This window comes from Rhinolophus sinicus, linkage group LG09, assembly GCF_036562045.2.
Source record: "Rhinolophus sinicus isolate RSC01 linkage group LG09, ASM3656204v1, whole genome shotgun sequence".
NCBI lineage: Eukaryota > Metazoa > Chordata > Mammalia > Chiroptera > Rhinolophidae > Rhinolophus > Rhinolophus sinicus.
Window position 1 is genome coordinate 65,525,015 of NC_133758.1, and position 25,790 is coordinate 65,550,804.

The window sequence follows — 25,790 nt, forward strand, 5'->3', positions numbered from 1 at the left end:
GAGAGGGTATTCTGCTCCTCTTATCATCTGGTCCTTGTCCTTCTAAGGCCCAGAAGAGGAAGACATGCTGTGGATTTCAGCCCTCTTTCTAGCTTTCCTGGCTCCTGGTAAGTATGTTGCATGATGCTCATGGGATTTTTCCTTCTTTTGGCAGTGGGAGGCCATACTAAGGAATTAATATTACCTCTTCCTCATTATATTTTGTTGTTCCCGTAGCAGCCACTCAGATATCTTCCAACTTGGAAGGGAGGCAGATATCAATCACCAGGCAGACTGGGTCATCTGTTGTAATCCCTTGTGATATTGTTAATCAAAACACCAACTACGTCCACTGGTACCGATACCAGGAGGGGATGGCCCCACGCCGGCTTCTCTACTACGAGTTCTCCAGCTCACAGTTTGTGGTGGATCAGGGAATCAGTTCAGAGAAGTACCATGTTTATGAAGGCACAGGAAGGACCTGTAAGTTCGTCCTCCGAAATCTGGAAGAAAGGGATTCTGGGTTGTATTACTGTGCTGTCTGGACGAGGCACAGTGATTGAGACCTCTCTAAGCTGACTGAAAATTTTGCCTGTGACTGCCAAGAGCAGCCGGGCACACAGGTTAGGCCAGCCTTGCCTCACTTCCTGCCCAGCTTCACTGTACTCTGAACAAAGGAATCCTGCGCTTCATGAAGCTCTCTAGATGTCATCTGATCTATCTTTTGGACAAACTGGTGTTTTCCTCACCATGAGCAACCATGGTACAGTCCATACAGCAAAAGTGTAGGAAAAGGTGATTGTTGTATATGCCAACCACTGTATTCCATATGTACACCTTCTTTCCACCCCTGCCTCCAACACGGACGCAGCCAAGTCCTAAACTCAAATGAGTCTTATGAGATTATATTTTCTCAATAATTAAAATTAAGGGAAACTTTGTGTGAACAATCAGATAATAGTATATATTTAAATTGAAATGTTATATAGCAATAGGTCGTGGCTCCCATATTGGGCTGTGTTTAAAGGTATAAAATTAATCCAGATAAAGATAATCCAGATAAACTGAACAGGGGTTTGGGGGCTGGGGCTGGGTGGGACTGGCCATGTTGGGGGGACCGGCATGATTATCAAGGGAAATAAGTTTATAACAATTTTAAATTTCATATTTTGAAATCTTATTTGTTACTAGTGTAGACAAATGCAATTGATTCTGTGACGGTATATGTGTACTGCATCCAGCAGTCTTGCACAACTCTGCTTAATTGTAACTCAATCCAAGGATTCTTTTCTAATTTCTATGTCTATAATCACATAATCTGTAAATAAAGGCAGTTTTCTTTCTTTCTTTATAATCCTTCTAACTTTTATTTATTTTCCTACCCTTAATAGATAGGCTAAGTCATCCAGTACAATGTTTAATAAAAGTGAAGATAACTGGTATCCTTCTCTTAACCTCAGTCTCAAACAGACAGCTTGAAGTGTTTCACCCTGAATAGCTTTACCATTTCAAACCTGTCTCTCCATGTGTATGGTGCACATTCTTATTTGTTCTGATTTTATTTCATGTTTCTTAGTAGACTTGTATAATTTCCCCTTAAAATATCGTATATCTATATCTATTTGTTGTTGTTGTTAGAACCAGCCCTAGTGCTCTAATACACTTCTAGGGCCAAGAAGGAGCCACTCCTGCACAGGTGCCAGGTCAGCAAACTGAAATTCTGTGTTCCTGTACGTGCTCAGCGTCACCAGAAACGCAGGATATTCTGTCGGCCAATCCCCAAAGGCCTCGCCAACTCTGGGCTCTATCCTTATTTCCTTGTTCCTTGATCTTTCTAACAAAGGTCAGATCTGCAACCTCACCCACTCCTGCCCTGTTCTCACATTGCCTCTTCTAATGCCCTATAAAACTCAGTCTTGCCCCAAACCCCTGGGAAGACTGTTCCACTGCTGTGAGGCATGTACGCCCCCAATCCCTGGAGTGTCTGCCTTTGAATAAAGGATGTCAAACTCATACTAAAGTGTTTTAGTTTTGTCACTTGACACTAAGTATCTTATGCATTTTGTTGTTATTGTACATGATGGCGAGAGAAGAGGAAAGACAGGCTTGGGAAGGTAAACACAGGAGCTTCATCTGTATCTTTAATAGTTTCTTCTGTAAAATGTAACACATCTGAAGGAAATGCGGCAACATGTTAAAATAGGAAGGACCCCCAAACCCGATAAATCTTGGGCTTCCTTCTCTTTTTAAAGGAGTCCTCTGTGAGGAATGTCCAAGAAGCTTGACTTCCAGCATCTGTTAACTGAGAATACCACTGTGTGGCTCATAGAGTTTTATCATTTTCAAGAGTTATAAAAATGAGGCTAATGTTTGTGAAAGGGCCCAGCCCAGTGCCTGACGTGTAGTGGGTCCCCTGGTTGTAGTTGTCGAATTTGAAATAACAGGGCCACTCAATGTAAGGTGCGCACACTAGAGAGGAGGGAGTGGGTGTTCTACTCCTGACTCAGCTGCTCATGGTCCTGGAATATTTAATGTCATCTGCATTTTGGGGGCTGTTTTCTCATCTTTAACATGAAAAACAATAAGGGCTTCCAGAACAAAGGGTTCCCCTTTCATCTCTAAGTTTTTAAGTTTCTATAAATCTTTATCAAAGTGTCAATACGTGGTAAATTAATATCACTTGGGTTTTAAAATGGGGTTACTAATTCTAATACAGGGAAGTGATATTTTAGAAAAAAATACTTATTCAACACATAGTGTTATAAAGATGTAAATTGGAGACAAAAAAAGGAAAGTTTTATCCACAGTACTCTCATCAAGTATATATTAATAGCTTTCCTCTTTTTGATTTTCCAGCCTTGCCCATTTCACTAATAACTGTCATCATGTGTACCTCCAGTTTATTCCATATGACTAAAATGTAGAAGTCAGATTCGATAAGTTCTCAAGTACAATGATGGCCAGAACAGTGCTGTTCCAGGTTAGATAAAGTATGCAGAGTCCCAGAATTTAGAAAGGTCCCAACTTCAGAACTTGGATCTTTACACACCCATATGCCTGAGTCTGATCTGCCCTCACCCACCCACACCTCCCAGTCTAGCTGAGTCTGCTTCCATTAGAGTGGTTTCATTCGTGGCAGCAGCATAATGACAGGGGATGAGAGGGAAAGCTGCTTCCTCAGTGACACCTGGATTAGAACGCAACAAACTCCACATGAGGGCTGAGAGGAAAAGCCCTGGCTACTCTTCAACTCTGCCCTGCACAAGAGATTGATTTCCTTATCGTTATTATTATTTTTGAGTGTGTGTCTCTTTTAGACGAACATAACCATTTAGTGTTACTTAGAGAAGAGCACAGACACACCACATTAGGAAGAGAAGTAGAGGAAAGGAAAACAAATGCCACGTATTGAGATAAATTTAGGCCCAAGATGGAGCTGCTCCCTCCTGGGGTGCCAGGTCAGCAAAGGGAAACTTAGATAACTGTTGTGTCCCTGTAAATGCTGCGTTGGACCAGAAATGCACTATATCTAGCCAGCATTCCCCGCTGCCAACTACCAAGAATCTGTAATAATTTCCGTGTTCTAAATAAGGCAAGATATGCAGCCAGCCAATCGTCTTAAGTCAAATACTCTTCTCAAATTCCCTGTTTGATCAGCTAGCATTATAAGGAAATTCCCCAACCCTCCCAGCCAATCCTGTCATTTCCACAGCTGTCTCTCCTAAGTCTCTATAAACCTCACTCTTACTGAAACCTTCCGGGGAACAGGGCTCCGCTGCTCCTGAGCACTGTACACCCCCAATTCATGGGTTGTCTTCCCTTAAATAAAGGACATCAAACTCATTACTAAATTATTTTAGTTTTGTCATTTGACGTACTGAAAAAAGTATCTGGTTGAAGGTTTGGGGCAGTCTTTATTAAAATCTATGTTTAATTATTGCCAACAGTTGTCTGAGCCTTTAATTTGAGCAATAATTGAACAAAAACGGTTATATAGTTGATCCTTGACTAATGTGAGACTTAGTGGTGCTGACCCCGCGGGCAGCCAAAAATCCACAGAAAGCTATTGACTCCCCCAAAATATTACTAATAGCCCACTGTTGACTGGAAGCCTTATCAAAACATAAACAGTCGATTAACACATACTTTGTATGTTATATGTACCATATACTGTATTATTACTGTAAAGTAGGGTAGAGAAAAGAAAATGTTATTAAGAGAATCATAAGGAAAAGAAAATACACTTACAGTGTTTATTGAAATAAAATCCATATATAGGTAGACCTGTGCAATTTAAACCTATGTTGAAGGGTCAACTGTAATCACAATTGAGAGAAACATAGTTTTTAATGCTGACAAGATGAAATAATGTTTATTTTCATGAATCGATAGATGGTTGTGGATTTTATTCCCAAAGTAATACTTTCTTATTGGTGAAAATCTACACAATAAATAGAATGAAAACAATTCACCCAATTTATCACCACTCAAATTGCTCACTGTCTGAATTGAGGGTTTTTCCATCTGTTTTCCAAGCAGATGTCACCACAATTGTCACTGTCATTTCCATTTAACATTTACCACAGCTGGGCTAGACATCTGCAGAGGGTATAAATGGCAGCCCCAGAATACCCTTTTGGTAAAGTCTTCTATAACCTTCTTATTTGGCCAACACCTCATCAAATTGGCACAACCCAAAAACCTGCATTTTGGGATGCTTGAGACTTGCTTATAGCTGAGCATGTCAAATTTTCATTTTCTTTCTACAGAAATGGAGCTCAAGAACAGAGTCTGGTCATCATTGCAGAAGGACCCACAACTTCCCTCCCTAAGCCAAACCCCCTTTCCTGGCCATTCCCACTGCCTTCTCCTCAAGGCCTGAGTATAATTAGCATAATTAATTAGCATAACAATCCCCGCAGACCCTGGGTATAAATAACACAACTGAAAAGGAACTTTCAGTTCAGTTGAAAGTCAAGGCTGTGTCTCTTTCTCAAAGCTTCATTTCAGATGCATTTCTCAGGTGATCCTTTACAATGCCCTTTCTTTAGGAATCCTGAGGAGATTCTGCTAGAACAGGATGACCTGGTCTTACTACCTTGCTACCGTGGTCCAACTTAAGCTTCTTCAGTTGCACATACACACACACACACACACACACACACACACACACACACACTTGATGCTCCAAAACAGTAGTTGACTCCAGGAGTCAACTACTGCAGCCTGTCCAGGTTTCCTCTCCATTTCCTGAGCACTTTCTATGCATCTGGGACTGGGCTACATGCTTTGCTCACCGTATCCTCTTACTGTCTATACAATCTCATGACGTCCATTTTTACAGACGAAGAAAAGGAGGTAAAACAACTTGCCCCAGACTACATAGATATCATGTTAATTTAGAGCATTACAAGTCTCATTCTACTAGGACCTCTGGTGACGCAGATGGTGGGCATGTGCTTCGGGCAGCGATTGTGTTTCCATGACTGTCCCTCCCTCCCAGCAGCTCGCTCACTGTATTAGCATCACATGGCTACATGAAGCACGAGATTTGTGTCCAGCCAGACCTTGCTTCCTAAGCACACCTAGGTCCCCTTAGGTGTGCAGTCTTGAAAAGTGACTTAAAACATCAGCCCTGCTATCCCCATTTCTAAACTGAGGATAAGTGTATCCCAGGGTTATTTTCAGGATGTAATAAAACATGAGCGTAAACCAATTAGTGCTGTGCTCAAGTGTGGTCAACGTCCCGTCAAGGATGGCTGCTCTTACTGTTACTCCACCGACATTCTCCAAGCATTTCTCAGAACTCTCACCATCGATCATCACTCCCTTCACCTGTGGTCAGACTCCTGCCTCCTCTTTCTCGGGACCATCTCTCCCTCTCTCCCCAGTTACCTCCTTGTGCCACCCCACAAGCAGTGGCTCTCACCCTAACCTGGCCTCCACCACCCACCAAGGTGAGTCTCTTCCCAAAAGCTGGAGCCGCAGGTTCCCTGGGCTTCTCTGCACCTGAAGGACGCAGAGCCAGGCTGGGACGCCTAACCCTGCTGTTTCCAGGTAAGTAAGTCCCCTTTCCCCAGTGTAGGCTGCAAGGGGAGGCTGTGAGCCTTCTGGCCGCCCCGGCTGCTCTACTGTCCCCACACGGGCTGCCCCGTGGCGGTCAGGCTGCAGCAGCCGGCCGGTGGTGGTACGTGCGGGCAGCTCGATCGTCCTGCTGTGTGTGGCCCGTCCCAGGGTCAGCTACATCCACTGCCACTGCCACCAGGATGGCAAGACCCCTAGAGGCTCCTCAATCTGGCCAAGTTCAAGTCCGATGTGCGGTAGGAATAGTTCTAAAATTAGCTTTACCTGTTTCTTTTTTATACACCAACTAGAAAAATTTTAATCTGTGGCAGGATTTGGTGACCCACATGTACTTCTGTTGGACAGCGCTGTTATAGACTGGCAGTCTCACCATTTCTCTGAAGAATGCACAAAGAAAACTGTGTGAATAATTTCGAGGGTGAAGGACTCTGGAGATTCACACAAAATGGTTGAAAGCTGAGACTGGAAGTCAACTCCTGGTTCCAGTTTCTAAGTTGTTCCCAGGCCATTGTCATGTTATCACTTTGCAACACAAGAGCCAGCCATTAGAAACCCAGTACACAATACTGCCAGCTTCTCTGTGCCCTCATCCGTTGACATGCCTGGCACTGAAATTCAAGTGGGTAGAGAATAATCCTTGCAGCAAGGGTGCTGCTGTCCGCCTTGGACGAGATGCCCGGCCCTGTGCCTCCACTTCTCTTTGAATGCCACACCATCATGGCATTGGGTGGACCTCTGGCTTTCTTTGACCTTTGTTCTCACATCTGTAAAGTGAGGTAATTTAACTGTTAAAATACACGTATGTGACTACGATGTCTGTATTCAAGCAAAATCATACAAACCAGATATCACTACATTCTCTACTTTCTTATGAAGCCTGTCAATTTCATGAAAAGAAAAGAAAACCTGCGTTATTGATCCTCCAGCCCCGAACAGGAAACCCCTCTGCTCTTGCACTTCTAAGCTGAATTTAAATGCCTTTTTACTTGAAAATTCAAAGATTATGTATAGCTTACAAGCTTCAATAAAATGATTAATGAAAGTAAAATCTAAATGATTCTGAAGGAAATCAGTCTCTCAGTTTCCTTGACTTATCTACCTCCCTGAGCTTCTGATTTTGCAGTTAGGGATTTATGATTGACACATGCCTTGCTTCTGAAAGAGCCCAACACCCCCCACCACCACCACTCACACACTTACTGAAGGCCTAGGTCAAGGCCGAGACCTCCCAGTATGTGTGAGAAGGGGTCGGGTAGAAGGAGTTGAAACTTACTTGCTCTGTTTTCGGGTTGCTCTATTTGCTCTTCATTTCATCTTCTCCATTGTCCAATACTGTCTTCTTCTTGCACACATCCCAGTGCCTGACTCCACAGGTGAGCGAATTCTGTGAACTGGTGACAAAGAGCGGTGAGGCCACCAGGAGGAAGAAGACTCTCACTCACTTCCTTACAGATCGTCATTCACATTCCCCAAGGGCAGCCCAGACCAGGCTTCTGCTATGAGCCTTCACCCTAAACCCCATCTCCCCCCTCACTGACTCCTGCTTTGCCCTTTGTGAGCCCTTTGACATTGAGCAAGGTCTTAACTCCTCTAGGTGTCAGTTTTCTCCTCTCCAAAACAGAAAGCAACACTGCCAAAACATTATCTCTCTCTGAATTGTACTTGACTTCAGTATCAACCTCTGGGTTACAGACTAGCTCTTTTCTGCATGAAAAATCCCACAGAGAAATATCTAGAGACCGAGTGTATCTTTCTCGAGAGATCTCATCTTCATGGTAGATTCTTAACCTTTCAATTCTAAGAAATGATCCCGAGCTGTTCCACTCTCGCTGTCACTTGCTTTTGGAAGGATTCCATCCAGTCTGTTTCTCTAAAGGACGGATTCAGCCTCTAAGGGCATGTTAACTGAGGGCAGTATGACAATGTATAAGAGTAATTGCTTTCATTTTTTGTCGGCTTGCTGTGTGCCAGGCATGTTCTAAACACTCTACCTGGGCTCACTTATTTATTCTTCACAACAACCCAATACAGTAGGTTCTGATTTTATGCTCAATAGATATGAGAAAACTGAAGGAGATACACAGAGCACAGGCATTACATCTGCTTCTACAAGGGTCCCTGAGGACTATTTATGGAGGTAAATAAACTGAACTTATGGCGCTAAATATGACAAGGACTACAAAGTGCTTAACGTATTTAAGACATTCAGTAAGTGTCCATTACCTGACAACTCTTTAAACATTATATTTGAAAGGATGATGTTTCATTTCCATCACAAAAAAGAAGTACTTCAATGTCCATTCATCCACTCATTCCTTTACTGTGACATCCATTCAGCAAGCATCTGGGAGCACAAAGATAAGTAAGACATGGTCTCACTACACTATGAACTCTTACCAGTGTCTGGTAAGGGAACAATGAGTAAATAGGCCATAGCTTGGGAAATGCTATGAGAGACAGAAGCACAGGTAGCATTACGAGAAAGTAACTAAGGGCACATCCATCCCTGATTTCCTGGGTAAGGGAAGCTCTCTGGGGGAGACAGTGTCTGAGATGAGCTTAAAATGATGAACAGGAGTTGGCCAGAAAAAGTGAAATTCATAGCAGTCCAGAGAAAAACTACATGTTAGGTGGCAGGACTGGATCATGGAATTCTAGATAGAAAGTGGCTGGAGATGGGAAAGGCAGGGAAGCAGCAGCCACATCGCAGGGAGCCTCACAGCCTAGGAGCTCAAGACTACTCTCAGACAAAAGGTGGGACAAGGTGAAGAATTTTAAGCAGGCACCTGTCTCGATCAGATCAGCCCTGTTACCTTGGGGAGGCTGGGTAAGAGTGGCCAAGATTAGAGGCATGCAGATGAGTGGCATTGAGGCGGGGGTAGAGCCAAGACATATTCAGGAGGCAGAAGCCACAGGAATTGGAATGTGATGAATTAGTTAGAAGGGAGAGTTGAGGATGACACTCAGGTTCCTGGCTTGGACAGAGTAGACAGCAATGTCCTTCACTGAGACAAGACGAGGACATGGGTTGGGGGTGAGGAATGGTTTCACTCTGGGCTATGTATGAGGTCAATTTGAGCTCCCATGTCAGACATACTTGAAGATGTCCATTAGTCAGCTGGATATGTGCATACATCTCAGGAGAAAGGTGTGGAATGGAGATGAATCTGTAGTTTCCTATTATCCCTTTCCTTCCCCCTGACCTGTGGGATAATTGAAGCCAAGAATGGGGAAGAGATCACTCAGGCAGAGTAGGTAAAGTGAGAAGAGAAACTTGGCAAACAGCTGCTTTTGATGATTTGGAGAAGAGTAATCTCCATAGAACAGATTATATGTCTTGGGTTAGAGAAAGAGAAATAGATGTAAAAGAAACTCAGAAATCCAGAAAGAGGAAACCGTGTTTCACAGAGGAGAAGCTGGGGGTTCAGTGGAGATATAGACTCCAGGTATCTGAAGGACGAGAATTGAACCTGACCCTTAAACAGAAGCAAATCAATGGAAATGAGTATTCAGAAACCTGAAGGTGGCCAGCACCACTCTGTGCTGTCGAGTATGTGGGTAGCTCAGCAAATGTAAGCAGACTGTTGAACCAAAGTCTCTTCAGCTGGTTGCAGAAGTCCTCTGTGGGACCAACGATGTCTAACACAGCCCAGACCACCCTCCATTCTTCCCCCCAGCGCTGTCCTGACAACTCACTGGGGTTATTAAGGATTTCCTTTGTGAAAGGCAGTAGGAGAAAAGAGAGAAGACAAATGTCCTAGCATCTCTTCATGTGACAGCTCCCCACGGTTAGGTGCCTTATCATTGCATCTTTGTAACGCCCAAAGTTCTTAGAATAATGCCTTGCACCTAATGGGAGTTTAATGAATACTATTTGGGAAAATGAGTCATCTCAGAGTTCTAAGGTGGCCCTGCGTACCATGTGGTCTGGTCTAAGGTGGAGGACCTTGCACTGTTGTTGTTACGTAGGGTGGCTGTGCTAATAGGTGGTGAGGACAATCCTCTACAATGAGGTATGAGAGCCCTGTTCACCAGCCCCAATGGGGAGTTTGACGTGGTTGACTCAGCCGAGCCACAGTGGTCTAGAGCTTCTCAGTGGAGGTTCCAGACCGCCTTGGAGGAGAGTGCCGTTCGTTCGTGCAGACATGCTGTCACTGTTCCAAAACTTACCTCTGGCATTCCTTGGGCCTTGCAAGTTCCTTTCCTCCCCCATTCCCTGTGACAGATATTCTCTAATTTTGCAATTTAAAAAGAAATTCCAGGTTTTTGGCTCATTTCCTCTCCCCTTTCCCCCTTTTTTCCCTGGTGTGTGTTTGTGGTGCAGGTCACCTAGAGCAACCCCAGCCTTCCAGTACTAAAAAGCTGTCAAAAACAGCGCCTGGAATGTGTGGTATCTGGTGGAACAATCCCTGCAATGTCTGTGTATTGGTATCAGGAAAGACCTGGTCAAGCCACGTAGTACCTTCTCCACATTTCATCTGACAACACTGTCCAAATGGAACCAGGCATTACGTCGGGCCAATGTGAGGGAGACGAAATACCCGGAACTTCTGCGTCTACCCTCAGCATTCACAGTGTAGGCAAAGAAGACTCGGCCACCTACTATTGTGCCTTCTGGGACGTGCACAGTAGCAGACATTAAACCCATCTCACTGAGTAAATAAATGTTCATTGACTCTTCATTCACTATTATGAACTGGGAAACCACAGTTAGCACCTGTATTCTTTTGTACAGTTCCATGTGGGTGACTTTATGTGGAGTTTCCAAAGTCCATACTTTTCTCTATGACGAAGCTTTGAATAAATATGTAACGATCAGCTGCATCTTTTCCGTGATCTCCTTTAGTCCCAGCAGGCTCTCCCCTGGCACCCATGTTTACTCATCTGGGACAAACCCCACTTACTCTATTTTGTTTTCTGCCAAGCTATGTACACAGCAGTGTTTCTGTGACTTGTTTTGTACTAGGCAATTTGCATTACCGTTTTTTTCTGATCCATGTATCTCCTTTGGAAAAAAAATGATTATTAGAGTAAATGCTATTCATTTTCCTAGAGTTTAAATTGAACAAACACAACATGATTTAAGGGCAGAGTGAAATAATAATGTAGCTAATGCATGCCCTTTAGCAGGAATATTTGATTTTGCATCAAAATTTAAACACTGCTACTTACTGAGTCCAAATCAAAGTCTCCTTTAATTGGAGCTTGAGGAGTAGGTCATTCTCTGGCTTAAGATTCCATTCACTTAACAATAAATACTTGATCGACTACTCTGAGCCAGGTATTGTGCACAGCACAAATTACAAATCCCAACTACTCTGTCAAGGCCAGAGGTTGCTTCTATAGGCCCTTTCCTGCTACTGGGCTGGCGTTAACCAGTGAAATGACAGTCCCCAACTTACATACTTCTCATGGCCATACATTTCTCACGAATTCTCGTTACATATAGCTCAACTCATGGTTCAAAATTTGTTATCTTTGTTTGTCACAACCAACAAATGTGATCTTTGTTTTCATCAAACGCAGTCTTATGCAAAACATGAAAGTAGATTTGCTGTAGTACGAAGAGTAGGTGATGAATGATTCTTAGATTTGTCTTCTCAAACAGCTCTTATACTTTCTGATTCTGTAGTTCAACAACTATCTGGCTACATGTTTGGTGTAGCAAAGTGCTTAAGACCTAGGCCTCTGGTATGAGAGAGACACAGGTCCCACCTGGATTCTGACATTAACTGTGTGACAAGCCCAATAACTTTTCTAGCCTACTGCCTCCCTGAAAAATAAAGGTCTTCTTGGTTGTCCCATGGGCTGTTGCAAAGGTTCTTGGGATAGTACATGATAAGGGTTTGGCCCAGTGCTTGGCACATTGCGAGAGCTGAGTATATGTTAGCTGATAAAAAATACAAAAGAACAACTAGTACACATATATGTACAGGAACACACACACATCACACCTTTGAATGTCCAGGACTTAGCACCACACCTGTCATAGTTGTCACATCCTGTACGACAAGAGCTTGTGGGGAGCGTGAAGGGTGGTGCAGGGTTAAGAAAAACAGCAGCCAAGAATAGAGTGAAAGTGAGGCTAAGGGTCTCACAGCCTCAAAGGACTGAGAGCCCCGAATTGGGCCAACGCATAGCTTTTATTAGTTAAGTGAGGATGTTTGTTCATCTCAAGATCTGTGAATCTTATGCAGCATATTGGGAAACTGATTTAAGCCAATCACCCTTGCCCAAAGGCAGCCTGAGCCCGAGGTCCCAAGGATGTCTTTGTAATGGTAATATGTGCCTCCCAAGGGACTAAATCTTTATGCAGGAATAGCTGGAGAGCACACCATTCAGTCACTCCCCCTGCAGGTTGTGGGAAGGAATGCAGCCACAAAGGCAGAAGCTCTCCTTTGACGGGGGAAGGTGGGGTGCTGTGCCCACCTCTATCGACCCGGACAGTTCTGCAGTTGGTCCCCACGTGACGGCACCTGTCTTAGGTTGTTCCCTGCGTGGTGAATCTTACCCGTCTTTGACTGTCCAGTCATCTTTGGTGCCAAACAGAGAGATGGCACAAAGATGAAGCAATGTCCCTGAAAGGATTAGTCTCATAGACTCTCCTTTCCTTTTAAGGGTAGGCATGAGGGGAAAGACAGGTAAGCTGCTGCGTGGCAACAATAGTATGACTGCCTCAAACAGTTTAGTTAGAGAGATTAGCTGAACATGAGGAAACTCTCATGAGCAGTCATTCCATACCATTTAAATCTAAGTTTTCAGCCGTGATTCCATAGTGACTTACCCACACACAGCTGGGGAGGACCGTGGCCTTGGGCATGGAGCAAACCACCCCTTTGTGGGAAACAAGTCCATGGTTGGAGTCGGTCACTCCTCCTGCCCTTCTCCTTTGGGCTAAGGTGAGCTTCACAAAGGGCACTTGGCTACACACACCAAAGGCAAGTCGGCCACAGGACAACCAGCCTGTCATAGGAAACATTTGACAGTTAAATGGTTGCTCCTATTGCTGATTCACAGAAACACTAGCATCTCGTTAGAATGTATAGGACTAAATGAGGTAGGCGCTCAATCAATGCCCAGTGAAGTGAGATGAATATTTTGATTAGTATGAGGTGCTCCCATTACCTAGCGGGTGGCGGTTTTCTATAGATGAATGCCCAAACTATCCTGATAATTTTGGCTCACCTTATTTTCTTTCATACCTGAAAGGGGTGAGATACCATCACTCTGAGTAATGGAAGCAGCATTATATTATCTAACTAATACTGAATGAAATCCAAAAAAATCTTCAAAAGCATTATTTTCATAGTGAAAGAACTAGTGTATGGGAAAAGTGATGTCTGCTACCTCGGAGTCATCTTGTAATGATTATAGCTCAAAAAACTGATAGGCCCACCCGGAAATCATGTTGTCTGTTTGTCTTAGATTCTCTTTATTTTGAGCCCTGAGGCTGGGTTCAGAGAGGCAACCTGAGGTAGATGAAAGGACATCACTTTGGAGTAGTCACCTCTGAATGGTAGAATCGTAGATGTTTTTTCTCGGTCACTTTTTTAGTCCCTAAATTGTATAATTGAAAGCTTTTATTGCTTTTGATTTTATTTTAAAGTTTACTTTTAAAAAGAATTCGCATGTTTCATAATATTAAAAATACCTCTGCATATTATTGAGCACTTACAGACAACGTGTGACATTTGATGTTTACAAAGGCCAGTAATGGGCTCTGTCATGACCACTTTTTCTCCCCTCTTTCTAAAAAACTTTTGTTTCTTTTACAAAACACAATCTTATTTTCTCTCCTGACTCTCACTGATCCCATCTGCAAAGTTAGAGACCATGCTGATGCTTGGGGCGCTCAGAGTAGTTTATTGGGCCTGCGTATCTTGTTTTCCCCTAAGCACTGCAGATACGAAGTATTACAGAGAGTGACAAAAACACTCAGTCTTCTCCTTCACTCTGTACCATGACTTTCCTGCTCTCCTTGCTTCTCTTTCGTCCAGATGCAGTAATGAGACTGTCACAAGCAGAACGGCACTCACTGCTGCACATGCTCAAGGTTTCCTTCAGCAAGTTGTCTGGCACTGGGAACACGATCCTCTACCTTTCTGGGAGGGCTGCGAAAAGTCAGACTCATGCGATCTTCCCCTGGAGCAGGGAAGAAGACAGACTTTCAGCTAGGACTTCATGTGTCCCCTTCTTTAGGGACACGGACTTCTCACTCAGTCATAGGACAAGGGTGGATGCTGACGAGCAAACAGTGTGGAGTCTGCTGAATGTCTCCTGTTTTCCCCTCAAGATCAGATCCGTTCTCCACATTTCTCCACCGTGCTCTGTGCCCCAGGAGGCCAAGCCCTGTAGCTTACACTAATGGGAACCCTGGCTCTCTGATTTGTCTAATTTTGGCCAATGGAAGTTGAATTTCAAAAGAACCATGACTGTATCACCAGACAAAAGCACTCCTTCCTCGGGCATGAGAATGTCCAAGCCTGTGAGCTCATATTCAGGCCCTGGGAAAAAGGAAATAAATTCCTCCAGTGGGTTAATTTGTATAAAAGAGAATGTCCGCTAAGCCAAGTGAGTCAGACAGAAAATGTCGAGAATCATATGATTTCACTCACATGTGGGATATAAAACTGAACGCAACAAAGGAACAAGACAAACAAAGAAAGAAACAAAAACTGATAGATACAGACAATAGTTTAGTGGTTACCTAGAGGGTAAGGGGGGGGCAGGTGGTAGATGAGGGTAAATGGGATCAAATATATGGTGATGGAAAGAGAACTGACTCTGGGTGGTGAACACTCAATGTGATATGTAGACGATGCATTACAGAACTCTACACCTGAAACCTAGGTAACTTTCCCAACCACTGTCATCCAAATAAATTTTAATTAAAAAAAAAAGAAAGAATGGCCAACTCCACTTACACCTCTTGGTTCTTGGACATAAGCCTACTGGTTATGGGATAGACGGCCTTATATTGGGCAGTGGGGGAGATTCAGCAACCCAAGGCCACCTGTCAGGAAGGAAACCCTGACCTCAGCCTCCTCCCACTTCCCAGTCTCCAGGTGATGCTTGGTTAACTGCTCTCAGACAGCAGATAAGGAAGATTATTAACACGATCCATGAGGGTGAGATTTGTAAGGCACCTGGGAAGGTAAAAAGCAGTGGAGAGTCCATCTGGAGTTGCAAAGGGAAGAAATCAAGCAGATGGTCAAATAAGTGGGTTACGTTTGCCCCCAAATGAGTATAACAAGTTGGGGTGTAGGAAGAAGATTTTATCTAGTTTGTTTCATTTCACTTTCCACAAGGCCACCAAGATCCCATCTCTAACAGAACAGGATGTACTGCTGTTCCTTCAGTAACAAAAGAGGAAACTAGACAGTGTTGAGAGATTATCATTAAATTCTGTACTTTCTTGTTGATGAACTTAACAGAGAAGAGCATATAGATTATTTGTAATGCTTTTTTTCTTGGGTTAAATAATGATTCTCAGGTATCTGCTGACTTTTAGAGTAACTAACAACACAAAAATATAATAAAGTCAATAACAAAAGAAACCTATGAATATATTGCTTTATATATAAATGATTATATTGCCTTATGAATCAATATTATGATTAATCTAATTCTGTGTTCTTGATGTTCTTTAAAACAATAAATACGTGTAAAGTAGTGAAACAATCCCAGCTTTCACTAAATGATTGAGACTAGAGAAATGCCAGCCACTTTCATAATGTCAACGAAAATCCACACCTCTACAGTTACGACTGATCTGTCTCTTTCTGGAGTTCCTTCATTCACTTTCTGGCTACCTTTGAGTCAACAGTTAACTGTCCCAATCACATGCTGAGCATTACTATTCTAATGTAGCTCTGCTGTATTTGTTTCTTAATTTATAAATTAAAGTTACAGAATAATCACCAAAAATATGAGTTATTTTCTGAAAGTGGTAGAATTCGACTTAGCGGTGTATGGGTAAGCAGATTCTTTGACTCTACTTTTATTTGCTGAAGCCATGGGAAACAAAGAATTAGTTTATATGTACAGCATTGAATATCCATCCATTCTCTCAAGGAGCTCAGTTTTATATGAAAATAAATAAACATAATTTAATTTTCTGATAAGAATATAATATCTATTGTTTATTGAGAATTCCTCATGTGTTAGGTAGACATTATATTACAAGGTGTGATCAATAGATAAGGTGAATATTTAAATAAAAAAATTGCTACAGTAAAATACACATTGCCATTAATCCCCCTCACTACCAACATACTTATCCCATGTTCTTGCCACTTTTTGAAGCAGTTCTGGAAGTCCTCTTTCGTGAGTGTCTTTACTTCCTCCTCCATCGTGACAATGCTCTGTGTCACATATCCCTTCTGGTACAGCAATTTCTGTACAATAAAAATATTATGGTGTGTCCTCTTCCCCGTTATTCACTGGATCTGGCACTGTGCATCTTCTTTCTCTTCTCCAAAGTAAAATGATTCAGGAAATCGAGGCAGCCACAACAGTGCAACTAAAGACTAATGAAAGAGGACTTCCAGAACTGGTTCAGAAAGTGCAAGAACAACGGGGTAAGTGTGTTCAAAGTGAGAGGGAGTATTTTGAGGGGGATTGATGGCAATGTGTCTTTTACAGTAATATGTTTTTTTTTAATTTAAACATTGACCGTACTTTTGATCACATCTTATAAGCACCTCAGATAATTTTATTTAATCCTGATAACAGTACTGAAGGATTTTCATTACTGTTATACTCTCAATTTTATAGACGTTTTATAGATTCAGTATAAGTTGAATTTAAAAGGAACCATGACTGTGTCACCTGACAAAAGCACTCCTTCCTTGGGCATTAGAATTTCTAAGCCCGTAGTTCCAGGGCCCTGGGGAAAAAGAAACAAATTCCTCCAGGGGGTTAATTGGTATAAAAGACAATGGCCATGTCCACCTCCATCTATTCGTTCCCGGAAATAAATCTTCTGTCTATGGGGTAGATGGCAAATGTAAGACTTCAATAAATGAAGTGAACTGATAATAAGAAGCAAGGTTGGGATCAAAATCGATCTGTCTGATTACAAAACCTATGTTCTTGATCCCAGAAGAATGAGAAACAGAAAACAAAACAAAACATATTGAAGGAGATATGATGGAGGAAAATAGAGAATCAAATCATCCATTATATGCTTTTTTTTTTTTTAACCTGCAGCATTTGGTTCTTTTCCCCAGAGCAACACGACGTTATTTAAATTAAATCTGCAATATTTACTTAGAGATAATCTGCAAAGAATTCTCTGCAGAAAATTATATTATGCAATCAATTTTTTCTGACTTTGGAGTTCTAGGAATTTTTTTTAACAGGAAAAAATTGGCATGACAAAAACTTTATTGAGCAAAAGAAAAGCATCATGTTGGAACACAAGGACATGTTCCTTGATTATTGCCTTTGGTGCTGCACTCCCCAACCCTCAACCTGCTGAAGAGGACAGAAATATTATCCAAAGGAAAAGAGGGTAAAAGACTTCTAGGTCAATCATCGTGACCGAATTAAACACTCATGTGAGAAGTGGGTTTTACTCTGTTTCCTGAATTTGAAATGCTCCTGGGCACACTCTGACCTCACTGGCAATGTCAATAACCTGAGAGTTGCTCAGAAATGGAATAACCTTAGTGATGAGAACGTGGACATTAGGACCTGTGGTTGATAGGAGGGGATTGTGCCCAAGCTTGGAGAGGACAGGCTCATAGAGGAGGCAACAGCCATATTGTAGAAATTCAAAAGGGAATCAAGGACTTTTGGAGGCATTTTGGAGGCCTCTATACAGAGCATTAATTGATTTACTGTATACAGTTCATTAATTTGTGATGGAGTGTGTCCTTTTTGACCTCTGATTGCCCCTGTCTCTAATATATACAGGAGTCGACATGACATACAGCTACCCATTCCACATTCTGAGATTCAGTCTCTCAGCATCAGTTTGAAGATACGATAGCACAACACCTGGCATGACGCAGAACCTCAGTGGAGTCCATGACCTTCAGCTGCTTCTTGTCCTTTCTGCCTCTTTGTAAAGCAGGCTGAGAAGAGAGCTGCTGTTGGGTGGCCTCATTTTGGATTTGAGGTGTGCTCTCTGTGTGATCTTAGTTCCTTGACTTGAATAGTAATAATGGCATCTCCAGATAGAGGAGCTCTTCATCATGAGTTGTCTATTGACAACTCCAACATTTGTTCCTAAAGTACATCAGCCTGGCTATCAGAGAAACCTAGAGAATCTGTGGGGACACTGATTCTGTGGAGACTTTCTCTAAAGAGCACTGTTGGGAGAGGCATGGTAACCTCTCTCCTCTTCCAATGAGGAGGTCAGGACTGCCTCTCCCACCTCCACACCAAGCATGGGGACTCCCCAGGCCTTGAGGCCACCATGGATCCAGAGCAAAGGTCTGTGTGTGGGGAAATGGAATTGCTTGACCTGTGTGCTGAGGGTTTTGTGGGCAATAGACCAGCAATGACTCACCCAGAAAAGTCAAAAGATGAATTCAGGTCATAGCTAATTTGGTGACTTGGACCAACTCTCCTACTGAAATCAACTAAATTAATCTTGGTGAAATAAAAATAAAAAAGAATCTTCCTAAATGTTTCCACTAGTTAAAAAGATAACAAGGTATGAATAACGTTTTTGTTAGTAAATGGACTGCTTATTTTGGTGTCATAGAGATATGGGTTAATCTCCCATATGTTGCTGACCAATTAGCAACCTCAGGAATGGCTGATCTAGGCACCAGGCTTTGAGCTGCCCAGTTCCCTTGCTCACATTCTGGGAGGTTCCATCCGCCTCCTATTTCAGGTTCCCTATATCCTCCTCAGCCTTCTTTTGAGGTACACAGCCAGGGAAGACAGGACGTATGGCTACAAATATTCATCTGCTCTTCACTGTGGGAATGTGAATTTGTTCACCGACCTCAGATTGCTTGAGAGATTTTTTTTTTTTAATTAATATTTTACTTCTTGTTAATTTTGTTTTTTTGAACTGTTATTCATTTTTTTATACTTGAAATTGGATAGATAAAATTGAAGCAACAAAAAATATTTATTTCAATAGCAGAAAGGAAGCTTACATTTTCAATGTAGGGTATCCAGATATCATTTTTTATATACACACAGGTACTTATTGACACCAGATCAGGTTTTTGAAAATCATATTTACATTAAAATAAAAGCCTTTTTCAAGGTCAGTTACAGGGAAAGAATGGCAACCACAAAGAACATAAAATTCTCTCAGCTCCCCTTTGGTCCCTAATATAAATTTCACAGAAGAAGACACGATGAGATAATATAATGACCCCTAGAAGCCTACAATATCATTGGATCAAAAATAATGAGCACACACACCCCTTATCATGACTGTGACCACATCCTTTCCAACATGAAGCAACCTCGATCTTGAGTACTGACCTCAGCTTGGCTAGGCCTCAGCCTCAGCCTGCAGCATTTCCTGTGTTTCTCAGGTTGATGCCTCAGTATCAGAGGAAAAAGGAAAGGGAATTTGATGGCTATCAAATGTATCCTCACAGATGCCACAAACTGTGCCCTAAATGTCTGGTTTGACATTATTTCCCATTGACTTGGGTTCTGATTTCGAGACTACGTATGTTGAAGTCCTTGATCATCTCACAGAGAAGGCAAGGTCCATTCTTTCATTTTCCAGGAATTTTCAGTAATTGTGAAAATCTCGGACTGAAGGTGCTGGCAATGACGAAAATGGAATTCATATCCATTCCACTTCTCCAGCTGACATGGATAATGTGCTAGATGTCCTATGTGTCCTCATAAAAACCCTGTGCTAAAACTGTCTCATGGAAGAAAGAATTGATGCTTAAAGGGGAACAGTCACTTTTCTAAACAAATAATTTCTGCCGTTTCAATTGCAGTATTGGGCCATTGTGAATATTCTTAGAATTTATTAACTTTATAAGGCATTTATGGGCAAATATGGGTTGTCCCAAACTTGCTTCCCAATTCAGGAGAGGCTGGTCAGGACAGAAAGAGCAATCACTCAAGAAGACATGGCTAAGGACTGCCTTGGGAACATATCTGGAAGAGTTCCCTTTCTGGACAGTCTGCCCTAGAACCCTTCCCCCTAATGGAGGGGAAAAGTCTAAGAAAATCACATATCTTCTCTATTTTGGGAACTTGCTTTAGTAGTAAATGTCATAGGTGAGGTATATGGAGAGGACTCAAAACTCCATGTCTTGGACTTAAGTACACAATGAAAATGTGCAATGAGGATACTATTTTGGAAATTTGCACCCAGAATATTTTTTATTCTTGCACTTAAGTTAGGTCACCTTTAGCCCTTCCTCTGTTAAGAATAAACCAAGGGCTTTACCGCCCTTGGAAGCAAACTGTGGCTGTGCTCAAAACAAGTTCACTTTTTGCTCCTTTTCTTTTATTTATTTTACTCATGTTTATTAAGATATAATTGAGATATAGCATTTGATAAGTTTAAGTGTTACAACATGTCCATAAACAACAAAGAAAAGATAAACTAGTACTAAGACATCAAACAGAAAAATCTTCTGTACAACAAAGGAAACCATCAACAAAATGAACAGGGAACCTACGGAATGAGAGAAAAATATTTGCAAATTATATATCAGATAAGGGTTTAATGTCCAAAATATATAAAGAATTCATATAACAAAAGGAGAAACATTCCAATTAAAAATGGACAGCAGAAGTGAATAGACACTTTTTAGAAAAAGAAGACATACACATAACCAACAGGTCCATGAAAAGGTGCTCACCATCACTATCGTCAGGGAAATCCACATCAAAACCACAATTATCTATGACTTTACACCTGTTAGAGTGACCATCATAAAAAGACAAAAAATAACTAGTGTTGGTGAGGATGGGGAGAAAAGGGAATCCTGTGCACTGGGAGTGAGAATGCAAATTGGGGCAGCCGTAATGGAAAACATTGTGGAGGTTCCTCAAAAAATGAAAAATAGAACTACCTTATGAGCTAGCAACCCTACTTCCGGGTATTTATTCAAAAGAAGTGACATTAGTATCTCTATGAGATATCTGCACTCCCACGTTCATTGCGGCATTATTCACAGTAGCTGAGATAGGGAAACAACCCAAGTGTCTGTCAGCAGATCAGGAAAACAGGGAATGTACACAACGGAATAGTATTCAGCAATGAGAAGGAAGCATATCTTGCCTTTGTCACAACTTGGATGAACCTTGAGGGCATTATGTTCAGTGAAGTAAGTCATACAGAGAAAGACAAATACTGTATGATTTCACTTACATATGGAATGTTATAAAGCTAAATTCATAGAAACTGAGAGTAAAGTGGCGGTTCCCAGGGCCTGAGGATTGAGGAGATAGCGAGTATTGGTGAATGGGTACAAACTTCCAGTTATCAGGTTAACAAGTTTTGAAAATCTAATGCACAGCGTGGTAATTATAGCTAATGATACTCTATCATATACTTGAAAGTTGGCAAGTTCACTTTATGAGTTTCTCATGAGATAGTTGGCTTGAAAGTCAGGTTCAGTTAAAAAAAGAAAGGGTTTTCTAAGTTTCCAAATTTCCTATTTACAGGTCAAAAGGCAAGCCTGGCAACTAACGAGGAACAGAGAAATTGACTAGAGGGCTGGATACAGATAACTGGGGATGTGATGTCAGGGCAGTGTTGTGAGATGAGGGCAAACCTTAAGTGAAGGTGACATTCTGGTTCCCTTTCTCCAAGGGTGTTATCCAGAGAGCATAGAAACTTCAGACAAACCCAAAATAGACAGAGGGAGAATCTGAGACCATCTGGCTGATGTCAAGCTTCCCCAACAACCATGGCAGGTAGAATAATGAACAGTGGAATGCTTTTGCAAAGACACTCCAAAGCAGCACTGCTTTTCCCACCATGCTGCACATAAGAGACCCAAAGGCCTGTCAGCGTCTCTTAGAGGGTGACGGGTGCTGAGGGGACCAGGGCACACAGGGCACGGGATTTGAAGGAGAAGCTACAGGGTGGGAACTTTGAACACAAAGGCATTGGGTGGAGTCAGTAGTGGTGGGTACTGGTCTGGTTATTGCACCAGCCAATTCAGAGGAAGAGGCCAAATCCCAGGACAAGCAGGGCAAAGAGCTGGGAGTCGGGGAGGACGAGAGGGTGGCAGGAGGACGATGCTAAGCACGCACACTCCTCCTGTATGCAGTGATGCCATCCTGGGGACTAGCCAAGGAAGAGAGAGAGAGACACAGAAAGCACAGAGAACGTACCAAAACAGACCGAGCTGACCTAAAAGTGGCTGTTCTGAACTGGAGGGGACTATTTCACATGCAGATGAAATGTAGTATCTTGTTTAAGAACATGGGTTCTAGAGTCAGACCCTCTGGCACAAATTACTGTTCTGCCTCTTACTCCTGTCAGGCCTTGGACAACATGCCTGCTCTGCCAAAGCCTCCATTTTCTCATCTGAAAAATTGGAACAAGAATTACAGCACCGATTTAATAGGTTTGGTGAAGATTAAAGGAGATAATGGGACCAAAACATGTGCAGCACAGTGTCTGCCACACAGAATGTCTTCAATTATTATGAGCTATTAATATTGTAAGTAAATAAAATAAAAATGCCTCTTTTATGAAAGTGTTTAAAATAATAAGTAGAAGATAAATTCGACCTTAGTTTACTTCTTTTTTGAAGCAATTAATAATAAAAAAACTTTTTTTAACCAGAAACATTTCTAAAGTGGCCATTTATCTTCCTTTTTGTTTCATAGCATCTAAAACTCTGTCCTATTGTTTAGGGATATTCCCACCTTATGAGTCTTGGTGAAAGAATGAATTCATCTACCACGATAGAGAGGAAAATGCTAGATACTTTTTCTCAGTCCTCCTTGCAGCTAAAGTTAGGTAGAGACTGTGGGCTTTACTGATTAGACGCACTCCCCACAACTGCCACCCCCCACTCCCAACCACACACACAAATGCTGCAGTTGTGGGATCAGGAAGGAAAAGCCTGGCAGTTATGCAGGTGCAAGGAAACTAGTTCTGACGTGACCGTGGCTGCCCAAGCAGTGGCAGCACCCAGGCCCCAGAGCCAAGCGCCCGCAGCTGCACTGGCACAGCCTGCAGCACCAGTGTCCCTCTGCTCCTCTGCCTTCTCATCCCAGGGTGCACCCTGCGCAGGGGAAGAGTGAGTCCCTTCCAGTTGTGGGCCACAGGCCTTCTGGTATACCTCCCCCTACCTCCTCCACATTCACCTTCCCGTTGTTGATCATCTCAGAAATGGTATTTATTGGAAAAGAGGACAAATAGGGCAGCTCCCTCAGGAGAGCCAGCTTCTTCCTCTCTTTTCTCCTTGTAAGGACCCAGCTTGTCTCAGTTCACATTTGCTCTACACAGCATGTCACAGGGCTGCACATAGTTTCAGGGACAACCTCTGTCCAGGGTTAATGGAGCTCTGATACATACGAAGATTTCAGAGACAACCATATGGGAATCTCAAAACACAAGTTTAGCTAAAAAAGGACGAGGAAACAAATTTCTCTAAATAAGGAAAAATTAAATGCTAATACCATGTGCCTGATTTCCCAGACTACTACTTTGAAATGGTCACCAAGGCATTCTAGCAATGAAAGTTTGGGGGAAATAAAATGTTTGACAGTATAGAGGAGTTAATGTTTTTAAAACTGATAGCTGTATTAATACTATCTAATAATTACTGAAAAGTTACCATATGCCAGAAACCGTACTAGGTACTATTCGTTATTTAACCTACATAACCTTTTAAGATAGGTGCAATTATTGCATCCATTTTCAGGTGGGGAATAGGAGGCACAAAGAGATTAAGAAATTTACACAGGCTGCTTCTAAGTGATAGAGAGGAACAGTGAATAGCTGCAGACATTGAAAATACTTCAATGACATGGGAAGTTGCTCAGGATATAAGGTGAACAGAAAAAAGAAGAATGTAAAACCCTATCCATATTCCACATGTAACTTAAAATATGCTTATGGTCCTCAGAATCATATTGATTATCATATACATGCAAAGAGGAAACGTAGAAGTTAACACACCATATTAATAATAGTTGTTGGTCTTGATGATATGATTATGGGCATCTTTCTTTTCATCTTTACCTTGTTTCTCTGAGTTTCTTCAATGAGCATCTTTACCAGCATGTCCCAAGCTACCTCAATGGCCACCTCACATTCATGTCAAAGAGATCCACAGGGACCACCAGCCTTATCTTGAGAACCACACGGCAAGCATGAGGCCCACAGAAAAGAGTAAGCTCAGGCCCTCAGCCAGCACTAAAAGCCTACGATTCTTCCTGACCTACCACTTCCTTCCATTGCCCCAGTTTAGGCCATGCCCACTTGCTACTGAAGTGAGGTGTCTGGCCACCAAGTCTCTACTTTCCTGCCTTGTCTCTGAGGACACAGCCTGTCCACGGGATGTCACTGCTGGAAACATTCACCTTCTTGACCTTCTGGGCTCGTGAGTCATACCCCCTTACCAATTCAGTCTAGATGAGTGAACAAATAAATTCTTTAATGTTTCTTGTATTATCAGAAGTTCACTGGAAAATCTCTTTTTTTACATACAGTTGGATGTGGATTATCAAAATTGGAGCAGTCTCAGATATCCATTTCCACAGAAGTAAAGAAAAGTACTGACATATATTGCAATATAACAAGCACAGATTTTGTAAATGACATCATTCACTGGTACCGGCAGAAACCAAATCAGGCTTTGGAACATCTCATTTATGTGAGCTCCACCACAACCCCAGCTCTAACTCACAAACATGGAAACAAGAAATTTGAAGCAAGAAAGAATCCTCGAATTCTCACTTCAATCCTTACCGTAAATTTCATAGAAAAAGAAGATGTGGCCATTTACTACTGTGCTGGCTGGTTCATCCCACAGTACTAGAACCGTCAAGACAACCCGTACGAGATCCCCTCCTTGGATTTGTGCCCAGCCACATCCTTCCCAACAGTGGCAACCACAACAAGTCCCCAGCTGGGCTCCCTACCTCAGCCTCACCTTGTCTGCAGCATTTCCTGAGCTTTCCAGGAAGCCATATTGGATTATGCTTGCACTTTAGCTTCCAGCTGATCCCAGGAATTGTGCTTCCAAAGATTTACTTGACACTAGATCACAATGAGTTAGTCCTGTCTGGGGACTGAGAGCACACAAGTTGTAGCCTATCCATCATCTCACAATCCAGAGACTTGCAGTAAGTGGTCAAAGTTTCAGACTGAGAGAGGAAACTGCCGGAGCCATTATTATCATAAATACTCAAGACAACCCCTCAGCAATATGACTAGTATTGGTCCATTTTACAACTAAAGAAATTAAGCTTAGAGAATTTAGGCTTCATGATGTGCCAAAGACAAGAAGTCCATGCTTTTTGAACGGGACTGTGAGATCACAATGAAAAGTTTAAGGATTGCAATGATTTGAGTAAACACTAGGGTATCTGGGGTAAATTAGGAATGAAGCAATGTTGTTTTTTCTGTGAGGTGTGGGGAAAATGTTTCTGCCAGCACGATGGCATCAGAACAGAGCTCTGAATTCATTGGAGCTATTAGATGAGCTCACTGTGTGAAACTATGTGAAAGAAGAGATAGAACATGAGAAGACCAGAAAATCTAACATTGTGTGTGTGTGTGTGTGTGTGTGTGTGTGCTTGTGTGTGTGTAA

At 42.2% G+C, this 25,790-nt stretch overlaps 1 long non-coding RNA gene across 3 annotated transcripts; it reads right to left on the bottom strand.

The window, feature by feature from the left end:
- Positions 1-676: 676 nt before the first annotated feature.
- LOC141573183 (uncharacterized) lies at positions 677-24,372 on the bottom strand. Of its 3 annotated transcripts, XR_012498851.1 has the most exons (5): positions 24,218-24,372; positions 12,848-13,026; positions 8,287-8,407; positions 7,337-7,454; positions 677-6,827 (listed from the first exon to the last, which is right to left on the bottom strand). It is a non-coding gene; the product is annotated as an uncharacterized LOC141573183 (long non-coding RNA). The 3 variants fall into 3 exon arrangements; XR_012498850.1 differs by lacking the exon at positions 8,287-8,407 and having other exon boundaries at positions 24,218-24,367; XR_012498852.1 differs by lacking the exons at positions 8,287-8,407; positions 24,218-24,372 and adding an exon at positions 14,023-15,955.
- Positions 24,373-25,790: the final 1,418 nt, after the last annotated feature.